Source organism: Phaenicophaeus curvirostris, chromosome 9 (assembly GCF_032191515.1).
Source record: "Phaenicophaeus curvirostris isolate KB17595 chromosome 9, BPBGC_Pcur_1.0, whole genome shotgun sequence".
Taxonomy (NCBI): Eukaryota; Metazoa; Chordata; class Aves; order Cuculiformes; family Cuculidae; genus Phaenicophaeus; species Phaenicophaeus curvirostris.
In genome coordinates, this window is record NC_091400.1 from 23233248 (window position 1) to 23246312 (window position 13065).

Consider the following 13065-nt stretch of genomic DNA (forward strand, 5'->3'; position numbering starts at 1 on the left):
AGAGGTGCTTTATAAAGCAGAGGAGGAATTGTGGTGCCAGTTTTACAGATGGTCAGAGCTGAAGCACTGAGGGGAGTGAAGCGTTGGGAGTGATGCGCTGGCCGCATGCACTGCAGCAGTGCAGTTTCATCTGGCTTCAGCAGCCTCTATTTCTACCCTGTGCCATCAAGGCTGATCACTCCTGCAGATGTTGTGTTGGCACGTCTGTTTACGAGACAACATGCTTGAAGGCAAAGAGTTCCCCGACCCAGCTGCATAAACGCACGGTTTGGAAGTAAGTGTCCAGCAGGGAGACCGGAGAGATAGAGTTTAAGCTGTGAAGTAAATGCTACAGCCTGATTTGTCACAGTCCCATCCCATCACACCTGGGATGGTGCTCCTGAGGTAGACAGAACAAAAGTTTAATGTTTGGAGGAACGAAGTTAGAAGTTGGATAAATAACTAATTCCAGCTTCTTTAAAGACCCAGTCTGCATTAGCTGACCAAGTCATGTTAACGCATCCTAAATCTGAATCAATTAACAAGTTTTTCCTGGCTTGTATAAGCAGAACAAAAGCAGTGGGGACAGCTTCTGGATGAAAATAAGTATGTTCTGGGGGAAAACATTCACAATTCAATGAGGCCCTAAAAGCAAATCATTCACCCAGGATGCCTGTCAATGTGTAACTCCTCTAACACTGCCTTTTGTTGTGGGACAGGAAAGTCAGCAGAGTTGCTGTCTGAAGCAGACAGTCCTTTGCTGACACTGAACATATCAGGGGTGGGACAACCGTTTCTAACTTGTATTTCTCAGATCTGTTTCTATACTTTATGAATTAGAATCATAGAGTCATAGAATGGTTTGGGTTGGAAGGGAGCTTTTCAGGTCATCCAGTTCAATCCCCTGCGGGAGCAAGGATATCTTCAGTCAGGTTGCTCAGAGCGCCATCCAACCTGACCTTGAGGGATGGGGACTCCACTGCCTCTCTGGGCAACCTGTGCTGGTGTTTCACCTCCACCATTGTAAAAAATGTGTTCTTTATATCTGGTCTAAGTCTCCCCTCCATTAGTTTAAAACCATTACTCCTTGTCCTGTCACAACAGGCCTTGCTAAAAAGCCTGTCCCCATCTTAGCTACTGGCCTCCTTTAGTCCCTGGAAGGCTGCCCTGGAGCCTTCTCTTCTCCAGGTTGCACAACCCCAACTCTCTCAGCCTATCAGTGCTGAATTATCAGTGACCAGAATAAGTAGAACTACAGAGCAACTATTGAATGCAACTAACAAATTATTTATAATAAATTGAGGTTTTCCTTCTGCATTTTTTGTGACCTGTGACTTCTGCATCCCACAAGCTGGTACAGAAGTGTCTGCTCCTGCAGCTGGTCTGGTTGCAAGTTGTGTGCCTTACTTTTTTTTCCATAATCCTTGCTTTCTCGCATTTGATAGAAAATTCTTTTGCATAAAAGTTCTTTGGAAGTTTATCAAAAGAGAAGCAAAATGTGGTCATCGTGTTCCTTTCTTCAGTAGCTGCCGAGTTTTAGAGCTTAGGATTGTAGGGCTGTAAGGAGGACCTTGTCTGCCTGCTGAAACAGCATGGAACAAAATAGAATACACACTGCCCGTAAATGTTCCCCTGCCTCCCTTTGCAGTCTTTCTTTGTAATTAAAAAGCATTTCCTAGAAGTCGAAGTAATGCATACAACTTGTTTTGTTTTGCTACAGCCAGTATGGTGATTTTGAGGTATTTTGGCCTATTTGCTTAAGCAGAGATTGGGAGTTGGTTTATTTTTGTAATGGCACTTAGCTCACAACAGTCAGCAAGTACCCTTTATAAAGAGAATAAAAGAGACTTCAGCGTGACCTTTAACTGAAAAAAAAATACCATTTGGCTCAGGAAATTTTTATATAAACCTCAAAAGAGTTCCTACTATCTTCTTGTCTCATTGTTGCAGGCAAGAAAACCTGTAAGACTTAAATTGCCAGAGTGAATCTCAAAAGCTTAGGGGTGGCAGAGCTGGGCTGGAACCCAGCTGCACATCTGCTCCTCCAGGCTAGGTCCTGGGACGATTCAGTGCTCTTTATTCCTTTCAGGTCTGCCTACTGAGCTGCTTCAACTGCTGATGTATTATGCAGGGAGGATGGAAGCGTCATGTGTCTGTGTTTTTATTGCAGGAAAATGGATCTCGTTATGTGAGAGCGTTGAGGAAACAGTCCCCTGCTACTGAGAGGAAGAAAGGCCGGTGGGAAATATTCAGGTAGGAAAGGTTGTGGACAAATGCTTGTGGGCCTTCAGTATTTTTGCAGACACCTCATCGTTTTTTGCGCTTTAAGGGCTGATCTGGTCACTATCAAAGTTTATTTGTTGCTTTAAGGAGCACTCCTGTTTGGTGAATTGATTGCAACAACAAAACACTGCAAGCAAAGCCCTCAGCATAAACATTCTTTGGGCCATCCCTGCTGCAGTATTGATCCTCATACAGAATGCAAACAAATCACTCTTTGCATGAGCCATTCGAGCTATAAAACAGAGCAATAATATGTTCTACATGCTGCCAATAAATGTGCATCTATAATAAACACAGTAGAAATCTCTGAGTAGAAGTGAGCAGTAGTTTCAATGTGTTTGATAGCTCATGTAGCTCATGTCCGGCTGTTGTACAGGATGAAAACCAAAGTGGGCATTCCAGAGTTTCTGTTGCCTCCTTCCCTTAAGAAAAATAAACCTTGCAAACTTATTCTGTTGCTGCTTTTGCTTTGGTTTGAGGCTTTTTAGGCATTTTAAGTATTTTAGAAAGCAGTAGGTAATCTTATTTTTGCCTGTTTCCAGTGTAGTTCAGAGCTTCTGAAGAATTTGGTCTATGTCTTAATTTTCTTGTAGACCAGCTGCCTTCTTACACTGTTATGTGGGTCATCTTCACTTCTACTCCTTGCCACATCCCCCTGGCATTGAATTGGGAAATAGCATTAAAGAAGCTTCAAGGTATTTGTAGTTGTTTTGAATGCAGCTGAAATCAGGGCGGGGAGGAGTCAGTGCCCTGGTGCCCTTCACCACTGAGGGTGCATGGATGATAACTGAACCCAATTCCAAAAGGAAAAAGTTAATGATCATCAGAACATGGATTATTTTTTTAATCTGCTCTACCAAGCTCATATAATCCTCCTCCCCCTCATCCGTGTGTTCAGTGCTGTGCTTTGATGAGCTACAGACAGTTGACCTGGAGGCATTTCTTGATGAACATTTCTGTCTGCTCTCAGCCTTGAAAAACTCAACCTTTTCAAGACCTGTATGGGAGGAAAATGTGTAAGACTAATATTTATAGGCTGAAAGAGTGGGGAGAGGAAAGACTAAAGTGTAAAACTTGCTTCTAGCAAAAATGCCATCCCTCTTTTCCCTCTGATCCTTAGAAGCGTTTCTGACATGGCTGCTAAAGCAAGAGCGAGTTAGTGGTGTGTGCTGCCGTTTGCTGTGCTTTTGTACTGCAGGACTGTGTTCTGGTTTGTATGGCGATGCTTTCTTCTATTTTGTTCTAATACAGAACACAAATTTCAACTGATACTCAACTATTACACTATGATTCATCCGTACTCCTACATTTTAAATGATAACTTCCAAGTACTTACATTTGATTGTTTGTAAAAAAAGGGAGGTTGTTATTCAGGTTCACTTTTTGAATGCTTTTTTCGTAGTGTTTAGTAAAGCTGATGTGAATAAATCCGTTCGTTAATAGCTGTAACTGCCATCATATGGGAAGACCAGAAGGAGGAGAGGTTTTATCTGTGCCGTTGTTTTTACTGGGAAAAGATCTTGGCTATATTAAGAAATACATTAGTACTGATTGTAAGACCAATAGGAGATTGAGACGACATTGCAAGTAGTTTTTAGTGGTCCTTTAAAGAGTATACTGCATTTTACACCCCCTGATATAGGTGTAAGACTTCAGTCTTTGAATATAAAAAGAATGTGTGCAGGCATAGAAGTGCAGCAAATACTTAAGGGGGGAAAAAAACCCTACATCCTAACTCACCCTGTATTAAAACTGTGTTCCTGAAAATTTCTTGGAGATTACTCTAGGCTTGGATCCTGGTTTAAAAAAATAAAAATCACTTTTCTGTTTGGTGAAGAAAGTGGGGACAGAAGTTCCTTGCTGTGCCTTCAGGTCACGTGACCTCACTGCTGTAGAGCTGGAATGTTTGCCATGGTATTTCCGGAGGCTTCATAAAAACAGAAAGAACAGGGGGGGCAGGAGGATTTATTTTTTAATTATGATATTCTCTACCACTTCCCCTCCTCCTTCTTTTTTTTTTTGGCAGCCTCAATTCGTTACACTTTAGATGTGGGATTTTTTAGGAATTCAGAAGTTTTTATCTGTATTCATCTGTTTTTATAAGTATTCATCTGTTTCTTAAAGAAAAAAGTTAAAAGATATTTGCCACTTTTTAATCGCTAAATCTGCCTAGAATTCTTTTCTTACTTAACGAGCAACCTACATATTAAGCCTAACTCTGCTATTTAGATGGTCTTAATGGTTTACTTTTGGCATGTGTCACTGTGAGTGGCATTCAGTAATCTGACTTGATAGCTGTCTTCTTGCAAACTCCAGTAATGCAAACAGAAGATGAGCACTCAAACAAGGTTATGGTGAAGAGCCATTTCCTAAGTCCTGCTGCGGCAGCCGAGAATCCCCACATCAAATCAGAAAAGCACAGAATTAGTTCTGGCTCCTGGGATGGGAGGGTTAAGATGATGCAAACCTCTTCTTGCTAACTGTAGGGAGAGCATGTGTTCCTTTGGAGATTTTGCAAAGCCCAGCGCAGGCTGGGGCTGTGAGTTTCTCTCTGTTGGTCTGTAGTGTCACGGGTATGTTCTGTCTTCATGGCAGAGGGGCTGATGGAGACCCTGCAGCCTCTTTAACACCCCTGGCTGGCAGGAATGCATATTCTCCTTCTCTGACTCTGCAGGCCCTCTTACACCCCTGGCTGGCAAGGATGCATCTCTTGTTCCTCCTCCTCCGACCCTGCAGTCTCTCTTACCTCCTTGGCTGTCAGGGATACATCTCCTCCTCCTCCTCCTCGCATCCCCTTCCAGTCAAGCTGAGCTGCCTGTTGAACAAGAGCAGAGAACTGATCCCTTTTAAAAATAACCTGCCAAAAATGAAGAGGGAGGGGGAGGATGAATGGGCTATTTTTAGCTTAACCAGCTCTGTTAGCCACACAGCGCCTTAAAGCTGTCCTAATGCTACCAAGAGGGGTGAGGAGAGGGCAGTGTGAGGCGAGCTGGTAACAAACGGCCAGAGGTAGGAAGCTGCTTGTTCCATCTTTACCACCCCAGCAATGTGGCTGTGTGTTCTGTGAGGCCACTTAGAGCATGAGCAGTCGAAGATTTACAACCATATCAAGATAGGCTTGTTGCTGAGTCAAGTTATGAATGACAAAAAGGCAGCATAGTTCATTGTAGAGCTTTCCTTCAAAGTATAAAATGGTAGATTTTTTTCCCCCCCAAATTCCAGCCTTTGGAAGGAAGGAGCCTTGGTAGACTGAGACTTGAGTGTGGGCTTGGGTTCTGCACATCGACAGGGCTTCCTTGCTCCTTCCTCCTTTCCCCTACCACACGTTCTGAAGCCCATCTTTAAGTGTGACTGATTATTTAATGCTACTATCCTGGTGTGGAAATGTAGCATTGTTTACTTTATTAAAGTAAGACATATGTTTGTTTCAATAAAACGTGGAATGTCTGACTGCCACAGGTTCCATATTGTCCCACTCCTTCAGGTCCTCCTGCACACCTGTGTGAACACAGCAAACAAACATTGTCAAAATCATATATTGAACAGCTGGGAAGGAAGGTCTTAAGGTGGCAAAAAATAAGGCAAAGACACAGCAGGAAAAGAGGCTTGATGGTTTAGTAGGCACAGTGGTGTTGGGCTGATGGTTGGAGGATGATCATAGGGGTATTTTCCAACCTCAGTGATTCAGTATAGGTGGATAACATACTGTTTCAATGATCATCTTAACTTAGAAATACTTGGAAGAGTTATATTATCTTATATTATCTTCTGCAAAAGTAAGCCATGATTTATGGCAAACTGTGTTTTAAGTTGAGTGTTATCTGCTTGTATATGCGTTTTTTTTCCCCCAAGTGGACCCACAAACGTTTGAAGCAATACCCCAGAAATCTCATGCAGTATAACTGAGGGGATGTTGGTAAATTCTTACTTGAATTCTCTTCAGTGCTGTGCTCGTTAGTGGAATTCTGTAACACCTTAAGTTTTAGGTGAAAAAGAGACAGCAATCCACCTCTTCAGGTAGCAGAAATAGCACATGAGGATTTCTGGTTTTGGAGATGTTGCAGTTTTTTATCGTGTTCCTTATTATATCTTACTGGTTTGTAGATTATGCGCCTTTATAAGCATGTGCAAAGTCTTTTTACAGTTAATTTTGCAACGATAATATGTATACTTCAATAATACTTTTCATGCCACTTGGCTTTGCCCCATGCCATCTAAGACTTCACAAGCCAAGGAAACTTTGTTTAGGCAGGCCAATGGGAATCATGGTTGAAACTTGTTCTCAAAGGCTTCACGTTCCTAATTGCCTTTGACAGCTGCTGGGAAAGATGTCACTTTAACACAGTGAAAAGCAACCAAAATAAATTATGTTTTTAATGAAGGATTCTCGATCTGGATGAATTGGTACTGGCAGGACAGTATCAGTTAAAAATAGAACCTGCTGCAGACACATTGCAGTTGCTTCTGGTTTTATTTTGTCTAAACAAAAAGCAGTGTATACACACCAAGTCTAGATTGGCCTTTTAGTCTGAGGGACTTCCTTTGCAGATGGCTTCTGCTTATTTTTAATTATTATTTTTTCTAAATTATTTATTTTTTTAAAAAGTAAGTTTTGCTTTGAAGGGAGACCAAATAGGGTCAGCATTCAAATATCCTTGCTCTCTTGAGACCTCACCTGGAGCCCTGCATTCAGTTACAGAGTCCTCAGCACAGGAAGGACAGGGATCTGTTGGAGCCAGTCCAGAGGAGGCTGTGGAGGTGATCCAAGGGCTGGAGCACCTCCCATACCTGCACATGCTGGAAGAGTCGGGCTTGTTCAACTTGGAGAAGCAATGGCTCTGGGGAGACCTTATAACAGCCTTTCAGTACTGAAAGGGGCAACAGGAAAGCTGGGGAAAGGCTCTTCATCAGGGACTGCAGGGATAGGACGAGGGGGAACAGTTTTAAGTTGCAAGAGGGGAGATTTAGATGAGCTGTTGGGAAGAAATGTTTTCCTGTGTGGGTGGTGAAGCCCTGGCATAGGTTGCTGAGAGAAGTGGTTGGCTGCCCTCTCCCTGGAGGTGTTCAAGGCCAGGTTGGATGGGGCTTGGAGCCCCCTGATCCAGTGGAAGGTGTCTGTGCGCATGGCAGAGGTTTGGATCTGGGTGGGCTTTAGGGTCCCTTCCAGTCCAAACCATTCTATGATTCTGTGATCCTGTTTGTCACGTACTGGCATGGGAAATTGCTCTATCCTAAACCTACTTAATTGTGATATGCACAAGTTTTGTGATGTGCACCACTCTGTGATTCTTACAGCCTTAGACAGGCTGCATTTGTCTGTGCAAAGAATTCTTTCCTAAAGAAATAATACCCTGACTATTTATTTTTGTTCAGTTCAAAAGTATTTGTAGCTTAGTGGCAAATATTTTACTTCTGTACCCTCCCTTTTGCCCTTATCTTGTTTGTCTCCTCACTGTTTTCTTCCAGCTGTTAGAAATATGTACTTCTAGAGTGTGTTAGGTCAGCTGCTTTATGAGCCAAGGATTTGTGTCTTTTCACTGAAAACAAACACAAGGAAAGGGACTGAATGGCAATTTGAGTTGTGCAGCTTACACATAGGCATATTGTATATATTAGACATTAGATATATGTGTGTAAGTTGAGATCTTGTTTCAGACAGGAGATTGTTATTGGTTGGTGATTACATATCATATATGTATTTTTAAATAGTTTAAGTTAATCTGCAATAATACTGTTGCAGAAAATAAAATATGTTTCATACTGACCAGTATTTCACTAAATTCCCCTCTTACTGAAGTTAGAAAATTCAAAGTACAACTATTTTTTCTTGCATTTTGCCAGGCCTTGATGGTTCTGGTAGCACAGCTTTCTTTTACAGTCCTTCAAGTGGGAAAAGAGAAATTTATTTCCTTCCCAAGACAAAAGAACAATGCAAGTGTAATCTCAGCTCTCAGTTCTATTGTCTCTAAGTCCATCTCTTAACCTGGTATGATTAATCCACTTTGATTTGTTTGTGGTTTTAGAAGTTTATGAAAGGACAGAGAAAGGGAGGAAAAAAAATCCTTTGAAGCATCTCAGTGATTCAAGTGCTGCCTGGAATCATAAAGATATGGGTGACTGAGACCTGTGTTATCGGAGTGCTGGGAGTGCTGGTTGGAATGCTGGCAGGAGTACAGCCCTAACTTGGTCAGGGCCAAGTATTTAAACTCATCGCGCACTACTGAGAGTATGGAGTCTGCACCACAGATCAAACTACAGCTTTTCAAAGGAAAGCAAACAAATCATGGAAACCCTCAATATACTCAATCCAAAATCTCACAGGTGACAATAAACCTTAATAGGGCTGTAGAACAGGAAGATGCGGAGGAATGTGTGTGGGGCACTGTGTGGGGTCCCTTCTCCTGCTTGCTTATACCTGTCCTGTACAGCAGAAAGCTGAAACAACTGAAAATTAAAAATATTGCTTTACCAATAGAGTAGGAGAAGAAGAAAACAGGCATGAACACCACTTTTCCAAGATGCTGTGTTTGCTACAGCGACAGTCTAAACAAATTAATTGCACGTGGAGTAAGAAGGTGTTTCCTTTTGTTGCCTTTGAATGGGGCTCTTCCTTAATGGAATTTCCTCATGCTTGTGTGCTCTCTTACTGGGTGGGCAGAAGCTCACTAACTACTGTAGGCTGGTTTCTGTTTAATGTAGTTTAGCAATGACCATTTCATTACTCTCCTTTAAAACATAAACATTCCTGGTCTCTTCAGGCACTCTTCTTAAAACATGCTTCAACCCACTGATTTTCATTCCCACCCTTTGAATTTTGTTTCATTTTGTTCTGAATCCATAAGTTTCTTTCACAGCCAACCACCAGATTATCATTGTTCCTTTTATATAAACTGTGGCATTAGAGGAGCACTGTTTTCTCAGGTCCCCATTTGGTGGCAGATTTCCTTCTCTGAGCCCATTCCTCTTTTGGACTGTTCAAACGTCCACCAAATTGAGTGGATCCTTCATTAGTTGGTGGGATGGATTCCTTCCCACACAGACAGGCCATTTAACATCTGCTATGTGGTAATGAAAAGGACCAGGGGCGACAGTTTTAAGCTGAGAGAAGGGAGATTTAGATAAGATATTAGGAAAAAATATTTTCTTATGAGTATGATGAGGCCCTGACACGGGTTTCTCATAGGAGTCATGGTTGCCCCATCCCTGGAGGTGTTCAAAGCCAGGTTGGATGACGCTTTGAATACCGTGATCCAGTCAGAGGTGCCACTGCCCATGGCAGGGGGTTGGAACTGGGTGATCTTTCAGGTCCCTTTCTACCCAAACCATTCTAGGGTTCTGTGAATGTGGGGAATGTGATAGAAGCTGAGAAGCTAGAGGTAGAGTGCTCTTTACCAGTTTGTAGTCTTGCAGTACTTCACCCTATGCTTTCCTCACACCTTTGGTGGTATTTCTGGTGCCAATCTCCCACCTGGTGCCTAACATCTGCCTGGTGCCTTTTATCCTCATATGGCTTCTGTCGTTCTTACCTGGAAACCTTCATTCCCACAATCAGCTCACAACCCTTAGGGTCCTGTTGGTTTGCAGTCAGTGTTTTGGGAACTTGTCTAAAGGGAAACAAATAGTCATAGAATTGTTAAGTTTGGAAAAGACCTCTAAGCTCATCTAGTCCAACTGTCAGCACAACACCACTGTGCCTACTAAACCATGTCCTGAAGTGCCACGTCTACATGTTTTTTGAACACCTCTAGGGAAAGAGACTCCAATAGATAGGTTCACCCTGGGAGAACATGTACCTACACCACATCTCACTGGCAGACATGAGCTCGATCTACTCATCTTCAGCTGGCCACACTCTTTATGGAGCCAAACCAAAAGCCCCATATCCATCGTTAGCATTGTGTTGAGCTTGAGATAATAAGCTTGGTCTCTTGGCAGGATGTGTTAGATCAGGCTTACTGCTGTGCTAATTGTGCTTACACAGCTTCCAGTTTGGAGCTGGCTCATTTACAGCTGGCTTGGATGGTGGCCAGCAAGGCTCGCCTCTGCCTGCCGTGTGCCATGTAGATGTACACGCATCCAGCACTTGAACGTGTCTGTCAATAGCAGGAAATTATATTTGGAGGGAGGGGAAAATCTTTGGCCTGGCTGCAAGCATAAACAAGGACAATATTAATGAATGAGGAAGTCAGGAACAATTTTAATAAGGAGAAGGATTGATTATTCTGAATGAAGACTTGCTACCACAAGTTGTTTTCAGCCCCTATATTTGGCCCCATCTTGTTTCTCGTTTACCAAAAATGTTTTGGGGGTGGTTGTTTTGTGTTGTTTTTTTTATTATTTATTTTTACAATGTATCTTGGGAACTTTTCCCAGATTTATGCAGCTTCATTGTAGAAGTGAGCAGCCTGGTATTTTAAAGCGGGAGATGGAAACTAATCTAAAGACAAGGTGAAAAATGAGCAAAATTTCAGAGAGAAGAAATTTGCCTTTACCACGAGCCCAGCCTCTGGTTTTGTCTTCCCTTACTTCATATGTTAGCAAATTATTATGTACGTTGTCTATATTACAGCATCAAGGACCTTCCTGTCTTAATGTTGAAGTCCTGTAGTTACCTGATGGTACAAAATACTCACTGATAGTAGGAATTACATAGGAAGAATAAACCAGAGCTGTAAAAAGCTGATGTTTGTTTTCTTAGGATTGGAAAGGTAGAGCACAGAACAATTGAAAGCCACATCCTCAGATTGGTTTCTTTAGTTACCAACAGCTGTTATTTACTTGAGCAAGAATTTGTCCCCTCAAATATTAAGAAATCTTGCGTCTGCAGAGGAATGTGGTGGCGGACAGGAACTTATGAGTGTGTACTTGTATGAATATAGAGAAATCAGGACTAGTCTCTTCTTTTATTGTGAAATAATAAAATGATTCATCAGCCACATCGCTGTGAGCTCTCTTAATATTTGAGCCCATTACTTTCTTGGTCCCAAGCATCCATGCATCGCAGCATTAATTTCCTTGACAGTTTAGAAGCCACTTCGTTGTTTGAACAAGCCTCCAAGAGACAGCACCGACTTCTTAGTTCTAAACCTGCTGTTATTAGAACAACCAGAGGAATGTGTCCCTGCAAAGACAGACCTGAATAATGATTTAGCTCCCAGAATTAATTTGAAATCTCAGCAGCACTAAGTAATATTTTAGTGGCACTATAATCCCATACATTACATATTAAGTCTGTAGCCCGTGCTGCCAGTGGAAGAACCCTGCAGTATTTAAATGACACTGTAGCACTCTGGTATTATGTGTGGGTCATTAGGGTGCATTTTACGGGATTGAAATGATCTCGCAGAATGTCACAGGTGACTCGTGTAATCTCTGTTTCTTTGCTTCTCCAAATATGTAGATTAGGGGTTTAAAAAGAAACCCAAATACACCTAACTCACCAGTGTTCCTTCTCTGTCTCAGCCCATTGTAACTCCTGTGTACTGCTTGCGCAGTCAATAAACACTGGGAGCGTAACCAAAGGAAAAGGGAGTAATGGGTAGTGATGGCTCAAATGGCTGGTGATGCCAGTGAAGACAACAGTGTACTGAGGGCTGTGATTTGTTTTATTCCCTGTGAATCAGAGCAGCCAATAGATAAGCATAAATCCAAGTATTTGGCTTTTGTGGCACACGTCAGCAGGTATCCAGAATGATGGAAAATACTGAGCCCCAAGATGAGTGTTTTCCAGAGCGGATCCTGAGTACTAACCTTCTGAAGAGGCAGGGGCATGCTTGCAATTGCATGTACAAAGGGAGATGAGCACCTCTCTCCCCTTCGCAGCTTAGAAGCTCCTTTTAAATTCATGTTCGTGGCCCATCATAACGATTTTGATACCTCTTTTCAAATGTACTCATCATTCAGACAGCTCTGGTTGAATTTAGAGAGAGATATTAGGCTGTGAAAAGCATGTGCTCTCAGCAGCTTATTGCTGCCTCTGGCAGAAGTTACTGCCATTCAGATCTGCTAGCTGGATAGTTCACATGATTATTCTGTGCACCATTAGAGACAAACTGAGCTGGGTTAGTTTAAGCATGTAAATAGTAGCTTTGGATCATTCTTTCCGCAAGAAACAGATAATCATCACAGAAGTAGCCTAGCTGGCTGATAGGCAGTAAATTTCACCACATGAGTCTTCCCTTGTCTTTCCTTCAGTGAGTTTTAGCTACAGCTTTTGGGATGATGTGAACATTTGGAAATGTTAGGAATGGTTAGATTCGATGATCTGGTGGGTCTCTTCCAACCTGGTTATTCTATGATTCTATGAAATCATAATCATAATTTCCATCATCACCTTCATTATCATCGTCATGAACAGGTTGCCCAGGGAAGTCATGGATTCCCCCCCTCCTTGGAAGTGTTCAAGGCTAGGTTGGATGGGGCTTTGAACACCCTGAACCAATGGGAGATGTCTCTGCCTGTAGCAGGGGGTTCAAACTGGATGGGCTTTAGGGTCCCTTCCAACCCAAACCATTCTATGATTCTATGGTCATCATTAAGGATCAGTTAAGGCAAGTGAAGCTGAAGTGATATCTTTTGTCCAGTGGTGAGAATAGCGATGGTGACATGCACGTTGGTCAGGGGTTGATAAACTTCTCCACCAGCTGAGCAGCCATTGTGTGGAGAGGATACGTGGTTGTGCCCTTTCTGTGCTCAAAGCGATTGAGGGGGAACTCCAACAACAGTTTACTTATTTGAAGAGTTTATTTTCCTCTAACCTAGAACATAGGCCAAGTTCCATACTGTATGGTAACCCCTGTTCTA

General features: G+C 42.4%; 1 protein-coding gene across 6 annotated transcripts in view; it reads left to right on the forward strand.

Moving 5' to 3' along the window:
- ZMIZ1 (zinc finger MIZ-type containing 1) overlaps positions 1–13065 on the forward strand; it is a 365816-nt gene that overhangs the window by 123963 nt on the left and 228788 nt on the right. For all 6 annotated transcript variants that reach the window (XM_069863880.1, XM_069863879.1, XM_069863883.1 and 3 more), the window contains exon 3: positions 2150–2232. The gene's annotated coding sequence lies outside the window, so the exon portion shown is untranslated. The remainder of the gene's footprint in view (positions 1–2149; positions 2233–13065) is intronic.